Below are 24,458 nucleotides of genomic sequence, written 5' to 3' on the forward strand. Positions count from 1 at the left end.
AAAAGAGTGTTAAAAAATGTGAGTGTTGAGTGTTAAAAATGTGAGTGTTGAGTTGTTAACATGCCTTGTTCACATCTCATAATTACAAACAGAAAAGGAGGAAGCTGTATTTGACCTGCTTCATACATAGGAGAATCCCTCTCTTTGAATTTCTTAGAAAGCTGTTGAATGTGGCTTTGTAATGTTATAAATGGACATTATTGGAAGTAGGTCAGACAGTGAATGACATCAAAGCTTTACTGTACTGAAGCTCTTTTCTTTTTATTCAAGCATATGGAGACATCGTTGATCTCAACAAAAGGTTTATCTCTGACAGAAACAGAATGCAGTTCATAACAGCTGTGTTTTTGGCCTGTTTTTAACCAATAATGTTTCTTCACTTTGGTTTCAGAGTCCAACCTCTCCAACTAGAAACCTCTCAACATCAAGAGGCCCATCCAATCTTCTCCTACCACTCCAGAGGGCCCATCCAATCTCTTCTCCTACCACTCACAGAGGGGTCCATCCCATCCCATCCCATCCCTTCTCCTACCACTACAGAGGCCCATCTCATCTACCAGTCCAGACTTCCAAGCACCTAGTGTTGGGTTACCTGGTGCAATGACCGGACTTTGTCTCTTGAATTAAAAGTGGGACTTTGCCAGACTTCCACCAGCCAAGGGTGGCCTGTTCCATGCCCTGTCCAGCTCTACCTTCCCCAGACAGACAGTATCACCACCACCTGAACATCTGTTGCTAATTCCCAAACCCAGTCCCCAGTTCCTCAGCCCAATCCCACTGCAGGGGAGGATGGGTGATGGGCCTTTGAGTCTCCCTGGCCTCTCTCCTTCCGTCTTTCTCAATCCTTGCATGGAGCCTCCTTCTGACACCTCCAGTTCCCCTGGAACACATCCACCTCCATCTCCAGACCTCCAGGTTGGTATCCACTAAGGTTGCAAAAATTCTGGTAACCTTCCCAAAATTCCCATGGTTTTCCAGAAATGCTGTTTAGAAGATTCTAGGAATAAGCAGGAAATCTGGAATCCTCCAACACGGATTTCTGGAAAACCTGGGAATTTGCGGAAAGTTATCCTAACTTTTGTACTGACTTGGTAGACTTTGTGTTTATGATCTTGGATATTGTTTGTGTATGTATTGTTTGTACTCAAATGGCTGAGGCAACACTACATGTACTTTAAATATGCCTAATAATATGAATTATTTATTCATTCAGGGCCATGGCTCCCAGTCCTCCCAGTCTCGCTGCACCCCAACGTGAGTTTTCCTGTGGGCATCGGCGTTAGCGGAGCCGCCCCTGTCCCTGACCCACTCCCTGGCTCTGGTTTGCACATGCTCCTCATGGACCTCCTGGCCGTCGTTGGCAACCTAGCTGTCATGGGCCGTCATCACCAGAGACGCTGCAGCTGAGGAAGTTTGCCTTCGTGTTCCATTTGTGTCTGGTTGACCTGCTGGCGGCTCTGGTTCTGATGCCTCTGGGATGCTGTCGGACCGGATCTTAGTGCATGATGAGGCACTCTGGCCAGAGCTACCTCTGCCTGAGTGTAGGGCTGGTCAGTGCTGCCATTTTGTCTATCTCAGCCAGTCAACGTGGAGAGGTATTACTACATCGGTCACACGCCGATGCGCCATGAGTGAAAATGACAGTAGGGGTGGTTGTGGCAGGTGTTAGTCGGGATCTGGGTCAAAGCTATTTTGATGTCAGCTCTGCCTCTACTGGGCTGGGTGCCCCAGGGAAACCAGGGCGGAGGTGTCGGACTTGGAAGAGTGACTAGGGAGTCCCGTGATCCCAGTCCTGCAAACCAGAGACGTTGCTCCCTACACTGGACTGGAGGAGGAGGGACCACACGATTAATCTTCATGTCTTCTTCACCTTTGTCTACTTCCTGTGTACAGTACTGATCATTCTGATTGTGTACTGTAACATGTTAAAAGTAGCCCGGGGTGGCCAGCCATGCAGCATGGCCCCTTACCTATGTTGATGGACACACCGGGTCCCAGCCCATCACCGCGCCGAGTCCCTCAGCAGCCACTACGCACCATGGGCTGTCAGCTTGGAGGGCCCATGGGGCCCATGTCCTCCACCTCCGCTCCCCAGTCAGAGGACCTTCAATGGGGGTAAATGCCGCGGCAGTCCTGTGGCGTTGGGAGGCCAGTTCCTATGCTGCTGGCTGCCTTACTCTCCTCCACCTGTAACGGCCGCCCTGGTCTCTACCCCCCCGGCCTTCCCTGGCTTCAGCCAGCTGGAAGAAGTCGTGACCTGGATCGGTTACTTTCTGCTTCACCACTTCCAATACCCTTCTTCTATGGCTGTCGAATCGGCAGATCCGAACAGAGCTGGGGCCCGAAGCCTGGCCTGTCTCTTTAAAAGCGGGGGCGGGGCCGGGCGATGGGGATCAGCTGGCCAGCCGAGAGGCCTCCATCGAGGAGAACTTCCTCCAGTTCCTCCAGGGGACAGGGTGTAATCTGGAGCCGCGTCCACCCAGGCACACAGCAGGGCCAGCAGGACCGAGGATGAGGCGGGGGGAGAGGGGCCGTCTTCGAGTATGGACCTCGTCAGGAGAACACGCTGGTCCAGAACACATGCTGTTGACAACATTCGCACATCCCTGGACAGATTATCGAGAAGACCTCGGAGTTCTTGGAGCAGCAGGATCTGAATCTGAACGATGACATCAACCTAGCGGGAAAATTGCTGCCGAGTAAACAGGACAGTGCTGGACAATGCCTGAACTCTAGTACTGGATGTTCATCTGTACAGTAGGCCTGTTTTTGGACCAGGCGTCAGAGGTAGAAGCACCAAAGCCTTAGTCTGCAGGCCAAACACCGGCATAGAAGTCCTATGGTGGAAACGGCAAGTAGATGACCTGTTATTTAGAACATCTGGGGTATTCTATTTGATGCTGTTTGACGATTTTGTTGACCACCTTTTGCTACAGTTGGATTATGGTACATACATGTACCTAGTACATGAGACATTGCTCTTGAGCTACAGTGAAGCTATCATATAGACTTGGTATCTTCTTTTGAAGAATTCAGGTTGTTATTATTATGTGCATTTTTTTAGGACTGTCACTAGAACCAGGGTTCCTTTAGGAGGTATGATGAAGGGTTCGGGGAAATTCCATTTACATTTTACATTTTAGTCATTTTAGCAGACGCTCTTATCCAGAGCAACTTACAGTAGTGAATGCATACATTTCATACATTTATTTATTTATTTATTTTTTCCTGTGCTGGCCCCCCGTGGGAATCGAACCCACAACCCTGGTGTTGCAACACCATGCTCTACCAACTGAGCTACAGGGATTCCAGTAAAATCAGGAAATAAACTGAAATTCCAATTCCAATCATCCTCAATGCTTTTCTAATGAGGTTAACTTCCAAAAAAAGACTGAATTTAAATGTAATTGACCCTAACCCTGGTTTAATATACATTAGTACCCATTTACCATTAAGACCAAAACTTATTACATCAAATACATACAGCCAGTCTATCTACCAACCTCCCCTTTTCCTGTCAATCTTCCTACTGATTCATATTCTGGTCAAGGAGAGTGAGAGAAACATCTAGCATATTACCAACTTGACAATCTTTGTTTTAGTGGTGGATGAACACCGCCCCCCTCAAGACAATCAGTTAGACAAATTTAAAACCTCCAATCCTATAGGAACATACATACAGTAGCAAACAAGGGGTTAAGAACCAGGTCAAAACACAGATCACAGAAAAAAGGGGGCAGAAAATCAATTTGTATGAAAAGCGTGTTTATTCCACATTCCAGTCTCATTCTCCACTTCCTAATGCAACCAAGAAATGAATACAGATTTAGTCATTTTTCCATTTCTGACTGCATCTCAATTTGAAGCTCTATGGGCCCTGGTCAAAATAAGTGCACTATATTGAGGAATAGGGTGCCATTTTTGGCATGCAGACAATGTGTTAACAGGATCATTTCACAGCTGGTTCTTTGCCAGTGGTATTTATAGCAAGCTGGCACGTTGGGTTATTTTAGCTCTCAATCCTTAAATGCTATTATTTGGTCTATTTATTTGAGCAGAAACCCACATTGGTGTGTCACTGTGATATCTCACAGACAACAAGTTCTTAACTACTGATATTATCTTATCTTCCAAGGGTATGTTGATGCAGATTATTGGCACGAGTTAACAAATGGTTAGGCAATAATTACTGTTTAGAATAGATACTGTATAATGACAAATCTAGCTTTTTCTTATTTTTTTCATATTTTCCACAGCTCCATGCTCAATTTGAGCCCTCTCTCTCGGTCACGGAAGGGAAGCGTGGAGTTTCAGGGTGTTCAAAATGTCAACTTCATTCAAAATGTCAGTTTAGAGACGGACAGCAGCAGACAGCTGTTGAAGCCACTTATAAAATGGGGACAATGGGGACAGATTCAAAAGATTTGGGCTGAGTTCCAAATGGCACCGTTGTTCCCTATATAGCACACTCCAATTATTTTACCAAGAACCCTATGGGCCCTGGTCAAAAAGTTTTGCACTAAGTAGGGAATAGAGTGCCATTTTAGACAAAACCAATTGCCAACCTCCACCAATGTCCCTGGTGTTTACAGGTAAATGCTGGACGAGTGCCTGACAGTACAGGCTAAGTGTTCTGTGGTGTTTACCTAGAAACACCCACGGCTTGTTGTGGCTACACAGTAAAGGTGACAGACAGACAGGTGTGATGAATGATTCTTACACATGGCACGCTTTTACCTTCGCCCTTCAAGCTGTATTCTCTCTATCACTCTGTCTCTCTCCCTCCCTCTCTCTCTGTTTCTGTCTCTCTATCACTCTGTCTCTCTCTCTCTCTCTCTCTCTCTGTTTCTGTCTCTCTCTCACTCTGTCTCTCCTCTCTCTGTTTCTGTCTCTTTCTCACTCTCTCTCTCTCTCTCTCTCTCTCTCTCTCTCTCTCTGTTTCTGTCTCTCTGTCACTCTCTGTTCCTCTTCTCTCTCTCCTCTCCTTCTCTGTCCTCTCCTCCTCTCTGTCCTCTGTCCTCTCTCTCTCTATCACTCTGTCTCTCTCCCTCCCTCTCTCTCTGTCTCTCTGTTTCTGTTATCTGGTCTCTCCTGGTCCTCTTCTCTCTCTCTCTCTCCTCCCCTCTCTCTCTCTCTCTCTCTCTCTCTCCTCTCCTCTCTCCTCTCTCTCTCTCTTCTCTCCCTCTGTGTCCCCTCCTCCCTCCTCTTTCTCTCCTCCCTCTCTCTCTCTCCCCCTCGTCGTCTCTCTCCTCTCACTCTCTGCTCTCTCTCCCTGCTCTCTCCTCTCTCTCCCTCTCCTTCTCTCTCTCTGTCTCTCTCTCTTCTCTCTCTGTCTCTCTCTCTCTGTCTCTCTCTCTCTCTCTGTCTCTCTCTCTCTCTGTCTCTCCTCTGTCCTCATCTCTCCCTCTCTCTCTCTGTTGTCTGTCTCTGTCTCTTGTCCTCTCTCTCTCTCTCTCTCGTCCCTCTCCTCTCTCTCTCTCTCTCTTTTATCCTCTCTCTTCTCTCTCTCTCTGTCCTCTCTCTGTCTCTCTCGTCGCTCTGTCTCGTCTCTTCTCGCTCTTCTCTCTCTCTCTCTCTGTCTGTTCTCTCTCTCGCTCTGTCTCTCTCTCTGTCTCTCTCTGTCTCTCTGTCTCTCTGTCTCTCTCTCTCTAGCCCTCCGCTCTGTCCTCTCTCTCTCTGTCTCGATCTCTCTCTGTCTCTCTTTCAATTCAATTCCATTAAAAAGGCTTTATGGACATGAAAAGTGTTAAACACAGACATTGCCAAAAGCAAATGTGTAAACTTAGGCAAATCACGATAATGTCGCTTCACTTCCCTCTCTTTTCGAGAGGTACAAGGTCCATCGGCATAACCACAAGATGCAGAAACACCAAGCACTCTGGGAAGTTTAGATTTGGGGTGAAAAGGTTTTGGAGAGAAGAACATAAACGTTCCTAATTTTCTTGTGTCCATATTGACCCTGGTCCACTATATAGGGAATAGAATGCCATTGGGACACAATCTTGTTGTAATGACTTCAGTGCTGACTGTTGTTTTCAATAGGACTGTTTCTATTTCTAGCACATTTATTTAGCATGAAAAAGACTATAGGATGGTGATGCAACTCCCAAATGAAGTCAAAACTGGATTATTATGACAAGCCCAATCAATGTCATCCTGAGTTGTCCTTTCAACTGAGTCAAAAACTGGATTATTAATGACAAGAGCCAAATCATGTCATCCTGAGTTGTCTTTCAACTGAGTCAAAACTGGATTATTAATGACAAGCCAAATCAAACGTCATCCTGAGTTGTCTTTCAACTGGTTGCAGCTTTAGTACGGTCTTCGCTTGTGAACTAGCTGGGAATAGCCGTTCATTCGCCCATAGAACGACCTTCAAGTCGTATTTCAGGACCATATTGTAGCATGTTTTCTCCTTCAACACTAACCTTGAATACCATGGGATGGTAATCCTAAAATGGAGAACATGAAAATGTCTGGCTATATAGCCAGATGGTTAATAAAAAAGATTGACAGTATATTATTTATTCAGTTATTCATTCTTTGTATTTAAAATCATTTATTTGGTACCTAGAAATTAAATTGACTGTTTGGGTTTTTAGATCTGTCTGTTTCTTTCTATTTTGACATCTCTTCTGTATTGGTTACCAATCACAGTATGAATTAAAAGAGATATATACTAGATGAACCTCTGTCTTTTTCATGACCTTTAATACGCTGTCAAATGTGACCAGTAATGAGGACCCCTATTTTTCATGCTGTGAAATTGCCTGACAACAAATGTAGATAAATAATGTCAATTAGAAATGTTTAAGTGACATTATGTAAATTATGCCCATTAATCATCATGCATGCTTCTGTGTGTGTGTGTGTTGGTGTGCGTGCGTGTGTGGTGTGTGTGGGTGTGTGTGTGTGTGTGTGTGCGAGTGAGTCTGCATGTGCACGCTTCCATGTGTATGTGTGTGTGTCTGTGTGTGTGTGTGTGGTGTGTGTGTGTGTGTGTGTGTGTGTGTGTGTGTGTGTGTGCATGTGCACGCTTCCATATGTGTGTGTGTGTGTGTGTGTGTGTGTGGTGTGTGTGTGTGTGTGTGTGTGTGTGTGTGTGTGTGTGGTGTGTGTGTGTGTATGTGTGTGTATGTGCGAGTGAGTCTGCATGTGCCCCGCTTCCATGTGTGTATGTGTATGTGTGCGTGCGTGCGTGCGGGCGTGCGTGTGTGTGTGTGAGTGTGTGTGTGTGTGCATGTCTGTGCGAACATTCAACATGTATCTCTGTAGGTTGTATTGGCGGGAGTCATTGAAAGTGATGGTGTCATTGGATGATGTTACAGAGGTAAGATAAAGCCATAAGAACATGATGAAAGAGGTCTGACATTTGGAGTAGCAGCATTAACAGCAGCACTGACGACAGGCTCTATAATATGAAGGAAAATTGTCACACAGGTAAATCGAGGATAGTTGAAATCACAGTGTTACATTTTTTGGGGGGGTTAAATTGACTCTACTGGGGGTTAGGTAGACTAGTGGTTAGAGCGTTGGGCCAGTAACCGAAAGGTTGCGTGATCGAATCCCCGAGCTGACAAGGTAAAAATCTGTCAGTTCTGTTTTTTTTGTGGTACAAGCAGCTGACTGATTACGGGACGGCCGGGCATTCGTGCCAGTTGAGTCCGTTTCTGTCGTTACTTGGACTCTTTACGACATGATAAAACAAGCTAGGTGTTATAGTAAACGTGTCTTTGGTTGCCAAGGCAACGCCCCCCCTCCCTCCAGCAGCACAGCACATGCAGCCAAGAGCGGAAGAGAGGGAAACAATTGTTTTTCCACCTAAAAAAAATAAAAATAAAATAGTTTTGCTATTCAAATGATTATAACGGTGACTGGTTGACAAATAACCTTAATCCAAAAATTCCATAACTGTCACAGTGCTAGCTCTGATCATTGGCTCGATCGCTCGCAACCCATAAGAATCCCCACCCAGTTGACTGCTTTAAATCAGGTATCTAGAACCTTCCTTCTTCCTCTATGAACCTATGACCTCCATCCTCACTGACCTCGACAGTGGGTTGTCTCTCCTAGGCGGCGTTCACCTCCTCTCATTCGCTCCCTCTTATCTGTTAACTGATCAATTCTTCTGTCCTGTGCTGCAGCTTAAAGGGGCCAATCTGTGACATGTACAGCTGTTTCTGATCATCAACGTCATAGCAAACCAAGTGGCGGGGGGCTGCCGTTTTTGTTGTTTTTCAAATTATGGATTGAGCCTTGTCAACGGAGCGACTCAGTGTTTTTGATGTTGGGGCTGGAGAGAGAGGGAGGGAGGGAGAGAGGGAGAGAGGGAGAGAGGGAGAGAGGTAGGGAGGGAGGGAGGGAGGGAGGGAGGGAGGGAGGGGAGGAGAGAGGGGAGGGAGAGAGGGAGGGAGAGAGAGCCTCCTGAGGTTGGTGCAGCGGTTCAAAACGCTCTCTGACCTTTCAACTGCAGTGGGATCAAAGAATGGTGAAGGCGGGCTTCTGTCTCATTTTAGGGGGCTGTTTGAATAGCCTGGTCCCCAGGTCTGTTTAGGGGGCTATTGAATAGCCTGGTCCCCAGGGGTCAGTTTAGGGGCTGTTGAATAGCTTGGTCCCAGGTCTGTTTAGGGGGCTATTGAATAGCCTGGTCCCAGGTCGTTTAGGGGGGCTGTTGAATAGCTTGGTCCCAGGTCTGTTTAGGGGGCTATTGAATAGCCTGGTCCCAGGTCAGTTTAGGGGGCTGTTGAATAGCTTGGTCCCAGGTCTGTTTAGGGGGCTATTGAATAGCCTGGTCCCAGGTCAGTTTAGGGGGCTGTTGAATAGCTTGGTCCCAGGTCAGTTTAGGGGGCTGTTGAATAGCTTGGTCCCAGGTCAGTTTAGGGGGCTGTTAAATAGCCTGGACCCAGGTCTGTTTAGGGGGCTGTTAAATAGCCTGCTCCCAGGTCAGTTTAGGGAGCTGTTGAATAGCCTTGTTCCAGGTCTGTTTGTACATTGTTCTCTCATTGTCATTGTCAAGCCACATATGCAATTCCATAAGGAGTTGGCAAGGGAGCAGAAGCAGACGTGCCAGGCTAGAGGGAGGAGCCAGGCTAGAGGGAGGAGCCAGGCTAGAGGAGGAGCCAGGCTAGAGGGAGGAGCCAGGCTAGAGGGAGGCCAGGCTAGAGGAGCCAGGCTAGAGGAGCCAGGCTAGAGGAGCCAGGCTAGAGGAGCCAGGGGACCAGGGGAGCCAGGCTAGAGGAGCCAGGGGACCAGGGAGCCAGGCTAGAGGAGCCAGGCTAGAGGAGCCAGGCTAGAGGAGCCAGGCTAGAGGAGCCAGGGGAGCCAGGCTAGAGGAGGCTAGAGGAGCCAGGCTAGAGGAGCCAGGCTAGAGAAGCCAGGCTAGAGGAGCCAGGGTAGAGGAGCCAGGCTAGAGGAGCCAGGCTAGAGGAGGATTAGTAGGAGGAGATGGGAGGCAACTGGCTGCAATGATGTCATATGGCTTATACCTGGTTGTCAGGTAAGGAATGATGCCTTTATACTCACACCTGGTTGTCATGTAAGGAATGATGTCATTATGGCTTATACCTGGTTGTCATGTAAGGAATGATGTCATTATAGCTTATACCTGGTTGTCAGGTAAATCAATTCAAATTTTATTGGTCACATACACATGGTTAGCAGCAGTTATTGTGAGTGTAGTGAAATGCTTCTAGATCTGACAGTGCAGCACTATCTAACAGGTAATATCTAACAGTTCCACAAAAAACCTAATACTAACAAATTCCACAACAAAACCTAATACACAATCTAGTAAAGGAATGGGATGATATATAAGTATAAATATATGGATGAGCAGTGACAGAGAGGCTAAGATACAATAGATAGTAAAGAATAGATAGTGTAGGATACAGTATACAGTATATACATATGAGATGAGTAATGCGAGATATGTAAACATTATTAAAGTGACATTATTAAAGTGACTAGTGTTCCATTTATTAAAGTGGCCAATGATATCAAGTCTGTAGGTAGGCAGCCACCTCTCTCTGTGATAGTGATGGCTATTTAACAATCTGATGGCCTTGAGATAGAAGCTTTTTCAGTCTCTCGGTCCCAGCTTTGATGCACCTGTACTGACCTCGCCTTCTGGATGTTAGCGGGGTGAACAGGCAGTGGCTCGGGTGGTTGTTGTCCTTGATGATCTGTTTGGCCTTCCTGTGTCATCGGGTGGTGTAGGTGTCTGGAGGGCAGGTAGTTTCCCCGGTGATGCGTTGTGCAGACCTTACCACCCTCTGGAGAGCCTTAAGGTTATGGGCGGAGCAGTTGCCGTACCAGGCAGTGATACAGCCCGACAGGATGCTCTCAATTGTGCATCTGTAAAAGTTAGTGAGGGTTTTCGGTGACAAGCCACATTTTTCCAGCCTCCTGAGGTTGAAGAGGCGCTGCTGCGCCTTCTTCACCACGCTGTCTGTGTGGGTGGACCGTTTCAGTTTGTCCGTGATGTGTACGCCGAGGAACTTTAAAACTCTCCACCCTCTCCACTACTGTCCCGTCAATGTAGATAGGGGGCTGCTCCCTCTGCTGTTTCCTGAAGTCCACGATCATCTCCTTTGTTTTGTTGACATTGAGTGTGAGGTTATTTTCCTGACACCATACTCCGAGGGCCCTCACCTCCTCTCTGTAGGCCGTCTCCTCGCTGTTGGTAATCAAGCCTACCACTGTAGTGTCGTCTGCAAACTTGATGATTGAGGTAAGGAATGAGGCCATTATAGCTTATACCTGCTTGTCAGGTAAAGAATGATGTCATTGTGGCTTATACCAGGTTGTCAACAATGTCAATCAATGCAAATGTTGTCCCCTTGATGTGGTTGCTTGTGAGACCCAAGATCCAAACCGGGTAATCATCGGCAAGGTTCAATTTGAAGTTATAGGCTGGATGAGGCACATATAACTGACCTCTGATATGGTTCTTCTCTGCATGTGCATACTAGTAAGACAATGTTTTACCTTGTACTGGAGTGGCTGATAGTTTAGTTCACTGAATCCAGTCCTCGCTGGCTGGGGTGAATCCAGTCCTCGCTGGCTGGGGGTGAATCCAGTCCTCGCTGGCTGGGGTGAATCCAGTCCTCGCTGGCTGGGGTGAATCCAGTCCTCGCTGGCTGGGTGAATCCAGTCCTCGCTGGCTGGGGTGAATCCAGTCCTCGCTGGCTGGGGTGAATCCAGTCCTCGCTGGCTGGGGGTGAATCCAGTCCTCGCTGGCTGGGGTGAATCCAGTCCTCGCTGGCTGGGGTGAATCCAGTCCTCGCTGGCTGGGGTGAATCCAGTCCTCGCTGGCTGGGGTGAATCCAGTCCTCCCTGGCTGGGGTGAATCCAGTCCTCGCTGGCTGGGGGTGAATCCAGTCCTCGCTGGCTGGGGTGAATCCAGTCCTCGCTGACTGGGGTGAATCCAGTCCTCGCTGGCTGGGGTGAATCCAGTCCTCGCTGGCTGGGGTGAATCCAGTCCTCGCTGGCTGGGGGTGAATCCAGTCCTCGCTGGCTGGGGTGAATCCAGTCCTCGCTGGCTGGGGTGAATCCAGTCCTCGCTGGCTGGGGGTGAATCCAGTCCTCGCTGGCTGGGGTTAATCCAGTCCTCGCTGGCTGGGGTGAATCCAGTCCTCGCTGGCTGGGGTGAATCCAATCCTCGCTGGCTGGGGGTGAATCCAGTCCTCGCTGGCTGGGGTGAATCCAGTCCTCGCTGGCTGGGGTGAATCCAGTCCTCGCTGGCTGGGGTGAATCCAGTCCTCGCTGGCTGGGGTGAATCCAGTCCTCGCTGGCTGGGGTGAATCCAGTCCTCGCTGGCTGGGGTGAATCCAGTCCTCGCTGGCTGGGGTGAATCCAGTCCTCGCTGGCTGGGGGTGAATCCAGTCCTCGCTGGCTGGGGTGAATCCAGTCCTCGCTGGCTGGGGTGAATCCAGTCCTCGCTGGCTGGGGTGAATCCAGTCCTCGCTGGCTGGGGTGAATCCAGTCCTCGCTGGCTGGGGTGAATCCAGGCCTCCCTGGCTGGGGTGAATCCAGTCCTCCCTGGCTGGGGTGAATCCAGTCCTCGCTGGCTGGGGGTGAATCCAGTCCTCGCTGGCTGGGGGTGAATCCAGTCCTCGCTGGCTGGGGTGAATCCAGTCCTCGCTGACTGGGGTGAATCCAGTCCTCGCTGACTGGGGTGAATCCAGTCCTCGCTGACTGGGGTGAATCCAGTCCTCGCTGACTGGGGTGAATCCAGTCCTCGCTGGCTGGGGGTGAATCCAATCCTCGCTGGCTGGGGTGAATCCAGTCCTCGCTGGCTGGGGGTGAATCCAGTCCTCGCTGGCTGGGGTTAATCCAGTCCTCGCTGGCTGGGGTGAATCCAGTCCTCGCTGGCTGGGTGAATCCTCGCTGGCTCGTGTGAATCCAGTCCTCGCTGGCTGGGGTGAATCCAGTCCTCGCTGACTGGGGTGAATCCAGTCCTCGCTGGCTGGGGGTGAATCCAGTTCTCGCTGGCTGGGGTGTGAATCCAGTCCTCGCTGGCTGGGGTGAATCCAGTCCTCGCTGGCTGGGGTGAATCCAGTTAACGTGTGCTTTTTTCACTTCATTCCTGACTTCTCTGATGAAATCCAGAGTCATCTACAGTGCCTTGCATAAGTATTCAGACCCCACATTCAGACCCCACACCTCACATGTTATTGTGTTACACAGTGGGTTTAAAATGGATTTTAATTGTCTTTTTTTTTGTCAACAATCTCACAAATACTCTAATGTCAAAATGGAAGACAAATTATATCTTTTTTAAAGATAATACAAAATGCATAACTAAAATATAGTGGTTATATTTTATATTTTTGGTCAAGTTAATAATTATGCTGTGGATTATACAGTGAGTGTACAAAACATTAGGAACATGTGCTCTTTCCATGACCTAGACTGACCAGGTGAATTCAGGTGGAGAAGCTATAATCCCTTATTGATGTAATTTGTTAAATCCACTTCAATCAGTGGTAGATGAAGGGGAAGAGACAGGTTAGAAAATGATTTTTAAGCCTTGAGACAATTGAGACATGGATTGTGTATGTGTGCCGTTCAGAGGATGAATGGGCAAGACAAAAGATTGAAGGGGGTGTGGTTAGGTAGGTGTCAGGCGCACCGGTTTTGAGTGGTCAAGAACTGCAAACGCTGCTGGGTTTTTCCACACTCATCAGCTTTCCTGTGTACCAAGAATAGTCCACCACCCAAAGGACATCCAGCCAACTTGACACAACTGTGAAAAGCATTGGAGTCAACATGGGCCATTATCCCATAGAACGCTTTCGACACCTTGTAGAGAGTCCATTCCCCCTGATGAAATCCATCCACTGTTTCCATGGCAACCTGTCACCAATGACATTTTGGAGGAAAGCGGGGTAGGAGGAGCAAGAGGACGAGAGGAGAAAACGATTCTGATAGTGCTCTCTCCTTCTCCTCATCTCATCCCTCTCCTCATCCCACCATCCCCCTCTACAGAGGATCTATTGAGTCAGTCACTCTCATGCTCAATAGACATATACCACTGAGGCTATATATATATATATATACCTCATATATATATATATATATATATAATATATATATATATGACAATACATTGGGATTTATTTCAACATCCTTCTTTTTTAGGAGAGAGGACATTTTGCTCATATCAAATTACATAGCCATCTTCTAAAATCCTGTGGCTGCCTTTTATAATCAATAGGCTATGTGATCTAATTTGCCAATTAAATAGGCACTTGTCAATAAAACTTACATGTGATGATGTCTGTCTCCATCATGTCTTGACTGGATGCAGATGGTGCCTCATAAAATCTGAGCTGCCTGTAATGACGATAGAATTCCACTGGGGGAGCTCACCAAAGAAAAAAGTTCCTCTGACCGACCCCCCGCCTCCCCAAAAAATAATGATGTATTGTATTCCCTCAAATGAGGCTTTTGGATTGCTGCAACAATCATAGTCAAAGGGTGAGCATTAACATCTACTGAGCATCTACTACTGAGACCAGAGTAATGTGTAGGCCGATATTATTTAGTGTCGGAGAGGCACATCCTTTTCCATCCATCCCCCCCAAAAATATAGATCTTTTTAACCTGTTGTGACGTAGGTGAGCGCAGCTGGCAGATGCGTACACGCTCGCCATATGCGACAACATTGGCAAAAATCAAGGAGACTTGACATATGTAGGTAGATATGTTTTATGAATCAATTACGCAGTAGCTTTGAGTGGTATTACGAGCTAGAGAGCCAGTAGTTTGAAAGAATTAGGGAGACTAGTCACCAGTTAATGTTTTACTACGTTAACATTTGTAATAGGAAAGCCATTTGTTGTTGTTGTTGGTGTAGCTACTTTCTTCCTAAGCTAGCCTATAGGTCGCAGGGATCGACTTTTACGTTACAAAACGCAGTTTCTACTAGTTCGGCAGCATCCGTAGTTCTTTCAACGCTAAACCACACTTGTTTGGTGGCGTGAGTTTGTCAGCGTCTCCGTTTCTTTCCCATGTGGGATAGATAGCAGCAATAGTGGTCGACTGGTGGAGTGCCAACGCCTTTTTCTGGCTGTTTCTGGCTCTGTTTCTGGCTCTGGCTCTGTTTCTGCCTCTGTCTCTGCCTCTGTTTCTGCCTCTGGCTCTGTCTCTCTGCCTCTGTTTCTCCTGCCTCTGGCTCTGGCTCTGTTTCGTCTCTGGCTCTGTTTCTGCCTCTGTCTCTGGCTCTGTTTCTGGCTCTGGCTCTGTTTCTGCCTCTGTCTCTGCCTCTGGCTCTGTTTCTGGCTCTGTTTCTCTCTGTCTCTGTCTGTCTGTCTCTGTTCTGCTGCTGTCTCTGGCTCTGTTTCTGTCTCTGTCTCTGTTTCTGCCTCTGTCTCTGCCTCTGGCTCTGGCTCTGTTTCTGGCTCTGTTTCTGCCTCTGTTTCTGCCTCTGTCTCTGCCTCTGGCTCTGGCTCTGTCTCTGGCTCTGTTTCTGGCTCTGGCTCTGTTTCTGCCTCTGTCTCTGCCTCTGGCTCTGGCTCTGGCTCTGTTTCTGCCTCTGTTTCTGCCTCTGTTTCTGCCTCTGTCTCTGGCTGTTTCTGCCTCTGGCTCTGTTTCTGCCTCTGTTTCTGCCTCTGTTTCTGCCTCTGTTTCTGGCTCTGACTGGGCGAAACTAATCGCCAAATCACCCGAACGTTTTCTATTTCCCACCAACTATTTCTGAGCGGTAGCTGCCATTCAAACCAGATCTTGAAGAAGCAGCAAGTAGCAAACTAAAGAGATTGAAAATGGGTTGTACAATCAGCCAAGAGGATAAAGCAGCGATGGAAAGGAGTAAAATGATTGATAGGAACCTACGAGAAGACCGAGACAAAGCGTCCAGGGAAGTGAAACTACTACTACTAGGTAAGTCATTTTACAGTAGAAAGCTATTTCCCCACTAACCAAACAAAAAGCACCAACATCTAGAGGAAGAAAATGCTTTTGTTTGCTGTTTCGTAACAGTGGTACAATTTGTAGTTAGACATCGCTTCAAATTGAATCACATTTTATTTGTCACATGCGCCGATTAAAACAGGTGTAGAACTGACCGTAAAATGCTTACTTGATGCCCTTAACCAACAATGCAGTTTTAAGAAAATAATTACTAAATAAAGTTCTAAAAAGTAACGCAATATAATAACGAGGCCATACAAGGGTACCGGTACAGAGTCAAAGTGCGGGGGTACAGGTTAGTCGAAGTAATTGAGGTAATATGTACATGTAGGTAGGGTAAAGTGACAAAACAATGTGTGGGGGGGATTCACTGCAAATAGTCCAGGTAGCTATTTGATTAGCTGTTCAGCAGTCTTATGGTTGGGTGTGAAAGCTGTTAAGCCTTTTGGACCTAGACATGGTGCTCCGGTACCGCTTGCTGTGTGGTAGCAGAGAGAACAGTCTATGACTAGGGTGGCTGGAGTCTGACAATTCTTTGGGTCTTCCTCTGACACAGCCTGGTATAGAGGTCCTGGATGGCAGGAAGCTTGGCCCCAGGGATGTACATGGCCCTATGCACTACCCTCTGTAGCCGAGCAGTTGCCATACCAGGCGGTGATGCAACCGGGCAAGATGCTCTCGATGGTGCAGCTGTAGAACTTTTTGAGGATCTAGGGATCCATGCCAAATCTTTTCAGTTTCCTGAGGGGGAATAGGCATTGTCGTGCCCTCTTCACAACTGTCTTGGTGTGTTTGGACCATGATAGTTTGTTAGTAATGTGGACACCAATGAACTTAAAGCTCTCGACCCGCTCCACTACAGCCCCACCGATGTGAATGGGAGTGTATTTGGCCCCCCTTTTCCTGTAGTCCACTATCAGCTCCTTTGTCTTGCTCACGTTGAGGGAGAGGTTGTTGTCCTGGCATCACTTGTAGCTACATATGGTTAATTTGCCCTTCCATTGCTTGCTTTAGTGTGATCGGATCTCAATTGATTACTTTATGCAACATTGTGTATGTATGTAGGTGACATCTAAATGTAGTTTAGGGTCTTTCTCCACTTGTTGAATTAACTCTTAAGCTCCAGACACTCTCTCTCTCTCAATTCAAATTGCTTTATTAACCAAACAATGTACATTTTGCCAGAGTATACTTTGGAATTACAGTGCATTCGGAAAGTAATCAGACCCCTGATGTGTGCGGTATAGTTATTTTTATCCTTCATTATTGTTGTTACTGATTGTCCCGTTTTAACAATATTATTGTAATTATGTTAATATTGTAAATTAATCACTTACAGTGCATTCAGAAAGTATTCAGACCCCTTGACTTTTTAGACATTTTGTTATGTTACAGCCTTATTCTAAAATGGATGAATTGGTTTTTCCTCATCAATCTACACACAATACCCCATAATGACATCACAATACCCCATAATGACATCACAATACCCCATAATGACATCACAATACCCCATAATGACAAAGCAAAAACAGGTTTTTTGAACTTTTTGCAAATGTATAAAAAAAATTATCACAAGTTATCACAAATCACATTTACATAAGTATTCAGACGCTTTCCTCAGTACTTTGTTGAAGCACCTTTTGGCTTCTTGGGTATGACGCTATAAGCTTGGCACCTGTATTTGGGGAGTTTCTCCCATTCTTCTCTGCATATCCTCTCAAGCTCTGTCAGGTTGGATGGGGAGCGTCGCTGCACAGCTATTTTCAGGTCTCCAGAGATGTTCGATTGGGGTCAAATCCGTGCCACTCAAGGACATTGAGACTTGTCCCAAAGCCACTCCTGCGTTGTTTTGGCTGTGTGCTTAGGGTTGTTTTCCCGTTTCCCTTCACCCCAGTCTGAGGTCCTGAGCGCTCGGGAGCAGGTTTTCATCAAGGATCTCTCTGTACTTTGCTCCGTTCATCTTTGCCTCAATCCTGACTAGTCTCCCAGGCCCTGCCGCTGAAAAACATTCCCACAGCATGATGCTGCCACCACCATGCTTCACTGTAGGGATGGCGCCAGGTTTCCTCCAGATGTGACACTTGGCATTCAGGCCAAATAGTTCAATCTTGGTTTCATCAGACCAGAGAGCCTTGTTCCTCATGTTCTGAGAGTCCTTTAGGTGCCTTTTGGTAAACTCCAAGCAGGCTGTCATGTGCCTTTTACTGAGGAGTGGATTTCGTCTGGCCACTCTACACATAAAGGCAAGATTGGTGGAGTGCTACAGAAATGGTTGTCCTTCTGGAAGGTTCTCCCACAAGATGTGTAAGCCTATTTAACACCAATCTGCATAGTGCTGTTTCTCTCTCTCTCACTCACACACACACACCACACACACACACACACACACACACACACCACACACACACACACATACATGGAACATAGTGTGTCCATATCCTGGCTGTAGTTGTACTCTATGGCTCCATTGGCAACCACATGCTTTATGGGGGAGGGGTTAAGGTAACACGTTTCAGATGTTTTAAAGATAGTAAAACTTGTCAGGCGTTATCGGTTTACCTGATCCAGAGCAGAACGTAAAGTAACTGTTCCCTCCCATCTTTTCCTCTCTAACAATCCATCCCTGACTAAAGCTTGTTCTTGCTTTACAACCGCTGTCTGTTCTAGTCGCGTCAGAGTTGTCCTGACTCCCATCCATGATGTCGTCAGTCAGAACACGTAGAAATGGAGTCTAGAACACTTTAGATGATATGCTTTATCTTTACGCTGTTTGGATCATTCAGATGTAGGTTCCTTAGCTGAAAAACAAGTGTTTTATTATATATGGATTCCTAGTCCAACCTCTAAATAGTCTAGTAACCAGTCGAACCTCTAAATAGTGACTACTGTACCATTGTTCCTGCAGTGCCTCACTGTCTAAGCTAGACTAATTAGTGTGGTGCTACAGTACAAATGCTGATTCAACCATCCATGCATGTTTTATTGAACTTAATGACTCTGTGGTGATTTGTGCTCCTTTTAGGAGACACGTGTGTGTGTGTGTGTGTGTGTGTGTGTGTGTGTGTGTGTGTGTGTGTGTGTGTGTACACACACACACATACAGACCTATAGACCTACATGCATACACACACAGGAGTGCTCACTCGCACCACACTCGCATGTTTTGTTAATATGCAGTGTTCACACCCTGTAGGCCTATTGTAAATTAGTTATACTGTAGCAGTCGGCTCACTCATAGTTTCAAGTTTTATTAGTCGTATGTACAGGATACACATGGTATACACCATCCAGTGAAATGCTTACTTGCAGATTCCTTCTGGACAATGAAACAACAATAAGAAACAGTACTGGGCCGTCTTCACCACCCGCTGCAGGGCCTTGCAGTCGTGGACGGAGCAATTCCGTACTTGGTTGTGAAGCAAAGTGGGAAGCAGTATTGTTCTTCTTTAGGTCAAATGCAGACAACAGATTGTTCTATCAGAACAGCGTGTTCACTAGGGGTGGGCCGATCTTGTCATCCTCGTAATCGTATCCGTTTTATCACACTTCAAATTACATTTTATTTGTCACATACGCCGAATATAAAAGGTGTAGAAATTACAGTGAAATGCTTACTTACAAACCTTAATCAACAATGCTTTAAGAAGTTAACTTCTTATGGCTCAAATCCCGTTAACAGGATCGATTTGACAACATCCGGTGAAATGGCAGAGCGCCAAATATATATTTTTTAAATAAAAAATATTTAACTTTCATACATTCACAAGTGCAATACATCAAATTAAAGCTGAACTTCTTGTTAATCTAGCCACCGTGTCAGATTTCAAAAAGGCTTTACGGCAAGGCTCTACGGCGAAGCAAACCATGCGATAATCTGAGGACAGCGCCCAGCATACCAACACATAAAAATCAGATTTCAACCCGCCAGGCGTGACACAAAAGTCAGAAATAACGATTTAATTCATCCCTTACCTTTTGAAGAACTTCTTTTGTTGGCACTCCAATATGTCCCATAAACATCACAAGTGGTCGTTTTGTTCAATTAATTCCGTCGTTATATCGCCAAAATGTCAATTTATTTGGCTCGTTTGATTAAAAAAAACGGTTCCAACTCACGCAACATGACTACAAAATATCTTATAAGTTACCTGTAATCTTGATCCAAACATTTCAAACAACTTTCCTAATACAACTTTAGGTATTTTTTTTATAATTTGTGAGATGGAGAGAACTACATACATATTTCTGCTGTATTGGTTAGTATTGGATTACGCTATTGACTGCAAGTACCAGAATGCCTTGCGACAGGAAGTAGAAAAAAGGAGAACATGCCAGTTATGTACAAGTGATTATCCTGACTTTCACTAGCAACTTTCTATTATTGTTTGTAGAATCTAAAGTTGTTTAAATGTAACGTGAACTAGTATTATTACTAAAATAAGCTTTTCATTTCACAACCTGACGTCCCGAGTCATTACTTTGAAGATGGTTATTCTATATTTTTGGTGCCGAAACCCGGGAGAAGTATGAGCTGCTACGAAGATCATAGGGATGAAGCGACTGAAACGGTTGAGGAGGAACGTCGGCATGAAGCAGAAAGAATGAGACCAAAGCGGGGAACCATTCGAGGTTCCACAACACGGATTTTGAATCAGATTGATGTGGAGATAACCCGGTCAAATCCGGATACCGATCACTTGAGTACATTGTTGGAATTGCTATCCGCTAAGGAGGGAGGACAGCTTGTTTGAACTTGATCATGGAATTGAACAGTTATGCACGGAGGATTACAAAGAGCGTGTTATCATGCTGAAGAGCCGTGCACAACGAGCGATAAAGATAAAACAGGACCTCAATCCACTACCAGCACGGGTGAGTGACGCTAACTCAAACAGATCACAGAGAGAATCAGTAAGGCTACCAAAGTTGATTGAAAAATTCTATGGAGATGTCAGTATGTGGCAGGAGTTTTGGAGCCAGTATGAGACTGCTTTTCACATCAATGATTCACTGTGTAATAAAGAGACGTTTATCTATCTGAAAACACATCTCACTGGATCAGCTGCAAAGGTAGTAGCAATACTGATGTTAACAGACAGTAACTATGATGATGCAATCGCTCTGCTCAAGAGCAGATTTGGAAGGTAAGATCTTGTGATTAGTTCTCACATGTCAAAGCTGCTGAATCTCACTCCTGTGAAGAAATCCTCTGACCTAAATGATGAATGTGAAATTCAGATTAGGAGCTTGGAATCACTGGGTGTAGTGTCAGAAACCTATGGAAGCCTACTATGCCCAATCTTACTGCATATGATTCCAGAGGACATAGCTCTTGACTATAGTCGTCAGAGGGGAGTAGATGATGAATGGAAAGTGTCTGAGATCGTCAGTTTCCTACAGAAGGGAGGTTCAGAGCAGGGAGAGAGCGCTACAAATGACAAGATCATGCAACCAACAGAAAGGCAGCAAACCATGGAATAAGTCACGCTCCTCCAATGAAATGAAAACCAAAAGACCCAACATGCCATCTGCTACGGCACTGCACACAGCCAGCCAGAAGGAACAAAACTGTCTATTCTGTGACCGTGTAGACCACAAATCAGAGAACTGCCCTGACCACGATATTGCTACACGCAAAGAGAAACTAAAGAAAATGGGAAGATGCTTTTTATGTTCAGGACAGAAACAGACAGCAAAATTCTGTAAAGTCAAAGATGTGTCATGTGGAAGCAGACATCACATTGCTGTGTGTACTGGTAAGAGGAGTGAGGTGCAACCCCTCTACTGTTTCTGCAGATGATTGTTTCCTCAGTTATTCCCCATTCAGTGAAGATGAAACCAGACGGACGAAACACTGTGTTTCTAGCAACGTCCCAACACAACACAGTGAAAGTCATCTTGGAGAATGTCTGGGACAAACAGCAGAGAATAGCGTGAGAGGCAATTGAAACCCCACAAGTGGTGCACAGCTGTGATGAAGGTTCCTGGTGAACAGATTCAACATGAGCTCAATAGAAAGGGACTGCAGCTCGCAGACTTTCCAGGAGACGACAATGATCCTGAACTCTCTGTCCTGATAGGAGCAGACTACTACTGGCAGATAGTATCAGGCCGAGTGGAGCGACTGACGGAGACGCTGGTTGCTTCAGAGAGCACTTTGGATGGTCGGTGCAGGGACCAGTGTCCATATCGTGTCGCCGAGGCAACATGCATGTTCATCCCACTTGATGAAGACACACTAGTCTCCAAACAACTGCATGCATTTGGGAGCTTGAGTCTCTGGGTATTATAAGTGAGAAAACACAGAACCCAGAGGAAAACGAGGCTCTACAGAGGTTCGAGAAAACACCACCTTCAAAGATGGACGATACCATGTGGAGTTGCCATGGAAACGAGAAATTCCAGAACTCCGAGACGGCTATAGAATCGCCAAGAAACGGTTTGAAGGTCTGAAGAAAAGACTGAAGAAGGATGTGACGTTGTACAGCAGATACAATGAAGTTGTAGAAGACTACTTAGAACAGGATATGGCAGAGGACGTGCCCAAGGACAACGCATCAAGCGCAGACAATGTAAAATACTACTTACCGTACTCTGAGAAGATAAGGTGACGACAAAACTGAGAGTGGTGTTTTAATTCCTCGTCCCATGAAGATGGCTGTCCATCCCTCAATGACTGTCTTCTCACAGGACCGAACCTGAATCCGGATCTGCTCAGCGTTCTGATAATGGTCAGACTACATGAGATCGCATTCATGGCAGACATCAAGAAGGCTTTCTTGCAGATATCCCTAGCAGAGAGACAGAGACGCCGTGAGATTCCTATGGCTCACAGGCCTACCAAGGGGTGAAAATGCAGAGGAGCTGCTCATGCTGAGGATGAAAAGAGTGGTATTTGGAGCTTCCTCAAGTCCATTCATGCTGGCAGCTACAATCAGGAAGCACCTGAAACAATATGAAACAGAACAACTAGAAGTTGTAGAGATATTGAGAAAGTCACTCTTATGTAGATGACTTCATTGCAAGTTCACGCAATGTTGAAGAGGCTTACTTTGTGACAACTGCAAAGCGAATGCTGTCGATTTGCAGGCATGGACCTCTGCAAGTAGATGATCAACTCTCCTGAACTGAAAACAAAATGGGAGGAAAGTACGACAACTGATCACCCATTGACGCTAGAAACACATGGAGTAGTGCTGAAGGTTTTCGGTTTAGTATGGAGACCGGGAACAGATGACTTTGTGTTCGACCTCAAGCTGCTACTGAGTATTCTAAAGGAAAACACAAAGAGAAGTGTTCTGCAGTCGTCTGCACGTATCTTCGACCCTCTCGGCTTCCTGACCACCTTCACCATCAGGATCAAGTGCATGTTCCAGGAATTGTGGGAGAGGGGACGAAGAATTACCACCTGATCTGACACGAGAATGGCAAGAGGTGTTAACCTCTCTAGGGCAGGCGGGACGAATTCGTCCCACCTACGTAACAGCCAGTTGAATCCTGTGGCGCGATTTTCAAATACCTTTGAAATGCTATTACTTCAATTTCTCAAACATATGACTATTTTACAGCTATTTAAAGACAAGACTCTCGTTAATCTAACCACACTGTCCGATTTCAAAAAGGCTTTACAACGAAAGCAAAACATTAGATTATGTCAGAAGAGTACCCAGCCAGAAATAATCAGACACCCATTTTTCAAGTTGGCATATAATGTCACAAAAACCCAGAAGACAGCTAAATGCAGCACTAACCTTTGATGATCTTCATCAGATGACACACCTAGGACATTATGTTATACAATACATGCATGTTTTGTTCAATCAAGTTCATATTTATATCAAAAACCAGCTTTTTACATTAGCATGTGATGTTCAGAACTAGCATACCCCCCCGCAAACTTCCGGGGAATTTACTAACAATTTACTAAATTACTCATGATAAACGTTCACAAAAAGCATAACAATTATTTTAAGAATTATAGATACATTACTCCTCTATGCACTCGATATGTCCGATTTTAAAATAGCTTTTCGGTGAAAGCACATTTTGCAATATTCTAAGTAGATAGCCCGGCACCACAGGGCTAGCTATTTAGACACCCACCAAGTTTAGCCTTCACCAAAGTCAGATTTACTATTAGAAAAGTTTGATTACCTTTCCTGTTCTTCGTCAGAATGCACTCCCAGGACTTCTACTTCAATAACAAATGTAGGTTTGGTCCAAAATAATCCATAGTTATATTCCAACAGCGACGTTTTGTTCTTGCGTTCTAGACACTATCCCAATGGTAAATAAGGGTCACGCGCACGGCGCATTTCGTGACAAAAGATTTCTAAATATTTCATTACCGTACTTCGAAGCATGTCAACCGCTGTTTAAAATCAATTTTTATGCCATTTGTCTCGGAAAAAAGCGCTAATATTCCGACCGGGAATCTGCAATTAGGTAAACAGCCGAAATAAAATATATCACTGGGTCGACTCGGGCACGCGCCTAATTCCTTGGTCCTCTGATCGGCCACTTGGCAAAGGCGATTATGTGTTTCAGCCAGAGGCTGCCTCGATATCGTTCAGGTTTTTTCCCGGGCTCTGAGAGCCTATTGGAGCCGTAGGAAGTGTCACGTTACAGCTAAGATCCTGACTCTTCAATAAACAGAAGCAAGAACAACAACACCTTGTCAGACAGGCCACTTCCTGCATGAAATCTTCAGGTTTTTGCCTGCCATATGAATTCTGTTATACTCACAGACACACATTCAAACAGTTTTAGAAACTTTAGGGTGTTTTCTATCCAAAGCCAATAATTATATGCATATTCTAGTTACTGGGCAGGAGTAGTATCCAGATTAAATCGGGTACGTTTTTTATCCGGCCGTGTAAATACTACCCCCAACAGGTTAACATCTCTGGGCTAGAGATTAACCTGTAGTCAACAGCCAGTGGAATCCCGTGGCGCGATATTCAAATACCTTAGAAATGCTATTACTTCTTCAATTTCTCAAACATATGACTATTTTACACCATTTTAAAGACAAGACTCTC

The 24,458-nt window shown here is 45.9% G+C and overlaps 1 pseudogene; it reads left to right on the forward strand.

Moving 5' to 3' along the window:
- The first annotated feature begins 1,329 nt into the window (after positions 1–1,329).
- LOC115168775 (G-protein coupled receptor 61-like) overlaps positions 1,330–24,458 on the forward strand; it is a 33,133-nt pseudogene continuing 10,004 nt past the window's right edge.

Source organism: Salmo trutta, chromosome 30 (assembly GCF_901001165.1).
Source record: "Salmo trutta chromosome 30, fSalTru1.1, whole genome shotgun sequence".
Taxonomy (NCBI): domain Eukaryota; kingdom Metazoa; phylum Chordata; class Actinopteri; order Salmoniformes; family Salmonidae; genus Salmo; species Salmo trutta.